Source organism: Zea mays, chromosome 2 (genome assembly GCF_902167145.1).
Source record: "Zea mays cultivar B73 chromosome 2, Zm-B73-REFERENCE-NAM-5.0, whole genome shotgun sequence".
NCBI classification, from domain to species: Eukaryota; Viridiplantae; Streptophyta; class Magnoliopsida; order Poales; family Poaceae; genus Zea; species Zea mays.
In genome coordinates this window covers 113426899-113432809 of record NC_050097.1, presented here as the reverse complement: position 1 = coordinate 113432809, position 5911 = coordinate 113426899, and positions in this window count along the sequence as shown.

Below are 5911 nucleotides of genomic sequence, written 5' to 3'. Positions count from 1 at the left end.
GGGTAGTTATCAAATTGTAAGCACACCTTGGAATATATAGGCGCCAATCTTCTTCAGCCAGTTCAAGTTAGCACATATATGTATGTATGCTTATTTGTCAATATGATAGAATACTAAGTCTACATATATAATATATGATGTCTATATAGGCGCCAATCTTCTTCAGCCACACCCTAACCACCCGCACCCTTCACCCTTCTAGAATCCACTACCCACAGGGATCCGCCAAAGTCGTCGATAGCACGACGGCACTTATTGGCATGTCGGAGGCGCACGACGCGGCAGGAAGCACACGATCTCGAGCGTTGGAGTTTCTATAACATCATTCTCCATGGTATTATTTTGTTAAATTAAGAACTTCTAGGGATGCCAGTGCTTGACAAAGAGAGAATATATCTTGAGAGGGAACCAAAATGTTTGACACACAACAAATGAATAAACAGTTAAACACAGAAGCACAGGGGATATGCTACATGCATTTGGTAGTACCACCAACACTATTTCTCTTATTGCTTTGATGTTATATAAAGCCACAACAATTGTAAGTATAGCAACTGAAGTAACAAGAATCATTCTGTGGGAGTTCTTACTTGCCACTATGAGAATAGATTGCCAGTTAAGTCAATAAGTTTGATCTCTGGTACATGCAAAAAAATAGTTGTCAGAACAAATGGAAACTTAGGATTTAATAAGTCCCTGAAGAAACAAATTATAGCAGAACGACCTGCTCTAAATGCTAGACACATTATGGCTTATTTATAATAAAAATAAGTAGTAAAACTATAGATACTAACCTACATGATTTCTGTCAAAATGTAACAAGCATGCTAATGCAGGTAAGGTAGAGACAAACCTGGTTCTTGGAGATCACGTGTTTTGACTCGAAATATTGAAAAGAATAATCCAGAAACACCTATATGTGTTTCTATTATCACGAGATGCACATGGAAGCTGATATATGAGAAGGAACACTAACCATGATCATATTGAGCCTGTTTGACATCACGTGGAGTCCACTCATACATGGAAAGGAAATATTTGGCCCTTATTTTGTGGAGTCCACTGATACATGGAACACTATCAAGTAACCTTGGCTCTACAATCTCCCAACTTCTCTGGCTGCTAACAGTCATCACTTTGATTCAATGTGTCATTCACTAAAGCATCACATAAGATCAATGATATTTGTACCAAGACACCATTCAGTACCTTGATAGTTTCTTTCTCACCGTGTACCCGGAGTGTTGGCACCTCCTCGACTTCCCCGCGCTCAGGCTCCGGCCGTTCTACCCCCGGCGCGCTCGTCTTCGCTAGCGCCGTGGAGCCGTTCTACCTGCTCTTCGACCTATTCTGTCTCCTGCCTTGTTCCTTGTTGAGATCACACGCCTCGTTCTTTCTATTTGCCACTTAGAAAGATGTTCGCATGATTCGAAAAGGGGACAGAGGACAGCAAGTACCTTTTCTTTGGTAACATGAGACAATATCAGATTTGATAAATGGTTTATGCCACAATTGATACATGCAACTACCACAAGGGCGGCCACAAACAAACTAAACTGCTATATGCCAGCATGATCAGAGACAACTACATAGTACCTAAGGTTGTAATAATAAAATAAACAAAGTAGAATTTACATACATACCTAATAGGTCACATGTGGCAGTATTAGATGTTGTGTCCAAAATTTTTGGAGGCGGTTTCAGGGTAAATCTGAGGTGGTTATGTAAATCTGTGCTAGATCAAAGGAGCAAATTCCACAGCAAGAATATGAGAGTCCACATGAATTGCATACAAAAAAACCTTGTCGAACACCACCCAAAGGTGATTCAGTGGGGTATTAGATTAAATGGGACAAAAAGGCCAACTCGAGAAACACAGAAAGTAAAGCAACATTCTTTACATATGTAAATTAATAAAGTATGAAATGTTTTATGGTAAAAAGAGTTACAAAAAGGCTAACTCGAAGCGCCCACATCGCAATTCGAGAGGGGGCAGAGAGAACCACAAACCAAACAAAAACAAAACGTGGAGTTACCTAGCGCGATATAACCTATGGAACCTCTTATTCCAATTGAGCTTTCTGAATTTTGCATAGCTTTTCCTACTGTACCTAAAGGTAGGATTCTTGATATTCCAAAATCGCCAATCTTGGCGCTCATGTCATCTGCAAGAAGAACGTTGCTTGGTTTCAGGTCGCTGTGGACGATCGATGGATGGCTGTGGTTGTGAAGATAGTCGAGCACATCGAAGATGTTAGCAGCTATGCCAAGTCTTTCTGAAAGGCTGAGGGTGTTTTCTGCAGTGGGGTTGCTCGATCGGGGATGGATCCAGTCGTCTAAGCTGCCATTGGCCATGAACTCAAAAACCAACGCCTTGAACTCTTCGCCTTGTGGACCAACACTCGAGCAGTAGGTGACGATCTTCAGGAGACAGCGATGGCGTACCCTTCTCAGAGTCTCACACTCGGCCTCGAAACTCTTTGAAGATCCTGATTGCTGAATGTTGAACACTTTTACGGCTACGGTTGCAGCTACAGGTTGCTGCTGCACCTGCACCTGCACCTTCGTCTTCCTCTTCTAGAGTACATATGTAAACAGAGCCGTATCTTCCTCTGCCGAGAAAGTTAGCCTCTGAAAACCCGCCAGTTACACTTGACAATGTACGAAACTCTCTGAAACTGTTTGTCGTTAACTGCAGATATGACTTCTCTGTTTCGCCTTTATTTCAGCTTGGTCTGGCGTACAAGAACAAGAACAACAGCCGAAAAGATGGGCACGGACAGGGGAGAACCTGGGGCCAGAGGCGGGCCTTCTTAGAGATGGCGGTAAGAATGGCCCAGACGTCGGGCTCCATCTCCTGGATTGGTTGGTCCGCGAACTTGCGCGCCACGGCGCACACCTTGTCGGGAGTGACCTTGGGCGGCGTGGGCACGGAGCAGGACACCTCGTCCTTGGCCACCGTCTTGGGCATCACCATGAGGTCGCCGCATGGGTCCGGCACCATCGCGCAGGGAAGGTGAGTCGGATCCGGGTGGATGGAGGAAGCGTCTGGAGTTCCTCGCGGCTGAGATTGTGGGACGCGATATTTGGAGGATGCGGCGGCCACGATTCTTGGCATGGAGTTCCTCGGATGTTGCGGCCGGGATTGTGGGCGATTCACGGCGGATCAATCATGGCTACCATGGATGGAAGTGTGATTTGGTAGATCGAGTTCCCTGGCGCCAGGATGCGTGATTTGGGAGATTGAGTTCCCTGGCGCGGCTGCCATGAAGGGGGAGTGGGCGTGGCTGCCATGGATTGGCGTGATTTGTGGGAAATCTCGTCGATCCATCTCGCGCCAGCAAAGGGGGAGCGCGGGGCATGCGGGTAGCCATGGATGGAAGCCCAACGCGTGGAGAAGAAAGTGAGGCATGGAGAAAGGCAGAAAGCGCGGCGTGCGGGTGGGAGGCAGTTTTGGCAGAACCGTGCACCATCCGCCTATGTGAACGTCTACATTAGACACTTAAGTAGTAGTAGAGATTATATCTATTATTGTGAGTCCTAAATGGTGAATTTATGAGTGGGTGTTATAAATATAGTTTAACCAGTATTAATCTGTATTAACATCATCAATGAAAATAAATGATAGTTATCATCTTTAATACTAATAAATAAATTAATAGCTTTTATCTTTTTATTCCTAACTTGAAATGTTGAGTATGGCTAAAAATGAATCTATTAATATTAATATTCTAAAAATCCATATAAATTACTAATTGGACTTTTTATAACATAAGCGGGTTATTTTGACATAAACATGTATTTTACTAACTCTAAGAATTTAAGTGCTATATTCGCGAACATGTTTATTTTGGCTAGTAAAAATCTATTTTCCATACTACCGGTGGTATTTTCTCTTTTCTTTCTAAAATAAAAATATTAATAATATAATCAGTGATAAATCATCTAAAAATCCTATATTGTTTATATGACATGAGTTCTATACTATTTTCCAAATCCATTAAAATGAACCTATGACTCTAATTCCCCAAATAGTTTCTAAAATTCATTGTGACCAAATTTTAACTACAAAATTTCCTATCTAGTGTTTTTATCACCAACGTGTGACTACTAAATTTTAATCATATTTCTCTCTAATCCAAAAATCATCGCATCGACTAACATGAACCATCACGGTGTACTAATAATCGCATATCTCTACCAAAAATTCCATAACGCACATACACATGAATTGTGGATCACACATGTTCATATTACAACAAACAAAATATACAATTCATGAATCGAATCAAAAGTATTTTGAAAATACACAAATTAATTTGGTGTTGTCTTCAACCTTGGGTTCGTGCGTGTGAAGGGGAGGACTCGATGGGGTTTCGGCCGGGTGGAGAAGAGCAGGGGTTCGGTCTTCGGATGGCGGGTGCGTGGCTCCGGCGATGAACGGCGAACTCTGGCGACGAATGGCGAGCTCTGGCGACCACGACGAACTTCGGTGACGAACGGCGAGCGAGAGAGTGCGAGGAATGAGAGAGAGCTCGGGTAGGGGAGGATGGAAGAGAGAGCTCAACATATTTATAGAGAGCAGGAGAGAGAGAAAGGGACATCGGGTAGCTTCAATGGGGCGCTGTCGGTTTCAAGGAGAGTAATGGGGGGAGTAAAGGGAGGAAAATGGATGCAAATGAATCTCCATAACTCGCGAAGAAGAAACAGACGCGTGGAGCTTCGGACGCCGCGGGCGCGGTCGGCATTGGTCCTGGCACGGTCGCGGTCGGGGTCTTCGGCGGTGGTCGGCTCGGTCGGGGTCGGGTCCGGGGTGGCGCAGGTGTCGCGGCAGAGGCAAGGCTCAGCGAGCGCGGCTGGTGTCGGCCCCCTGGCACACGTGCAGTGCAGGGTGGCCACGATGTCGTGACTTCGGTCGGGTGCACGTGGAAGAGAGCAGGGAGGAGAGAAGAGAGAGAAAGGGGGAGGGAGAAAGAAATGGCTCCTGGCGCGTGCGATAGAGAGAGAAGCGAGGTAGAGGGAGGGAGATGAGAGAGTTAGGGAGGGAGAAGGAAGCACAGGCGGTGGCGGCTGGCTTGGAATGCCAGGCGCGCGCATTAGGGTTTGGGGTGGTTGGGCCCCTGTGGGTCGGTTAGGTTAGGTCTTTCTTTTTTTTCTTTTTTTTAAATTTCAAAATGAATTTTGAAATAGCTCAAAAATTCATATAAATTCACTTTAATTATTTATAAATAAAATACTTGTTTTTAGACTAATAACTATTATATTATTTATTTATCATATTAATTACTAGGATTTATTTTAAGAAGGATTGCTATAAAACATCCGATCATCAATCATGTGCATACAAAGAAAAAAAATGATTCAAAGTGCAAATAGATAATTAAACACTTAAAAAAATTATTATCCTAATTACCATAATAACTAAATTTATTATTTTTAGTTGATGGCTTTTATGGTGTTACAAACCTACCCCTCTTAAAAAGAATCTCGTCCTCGAGATTAAGAAACTTCCGAGAATAACTGGGGAAATTCTACTCTGAGTTCATCTTCTCTTTCCCAAGTGGCCTCATCTTCCGAATGATGACTCCACTAAACTTTGCACATGTTAATAACTTTACTCCGTGTAATTCTGTGAGATGTTTCCAGAATTCTGATAGGGTACTCCGAATAAGTCAAATCCTCATTAACATTTAGTTCTTCCATGGGTAACTGTTCTTCTGGTACTCTTAAGCACTTCTTAAGTTGTGATACGTGGAATACGTCATGCACATCCAATAATCTATCGGGTAGCTCTAACTGGTAGGCTACTTCACCTTTTCTTTCCAAAATCTTGAATGGGCCAATATAGCGAGGAGATAATTTTCCCTTAACTTTAAACCTTTTCATTCCTCTCATCGGTGAAACTTTAAGG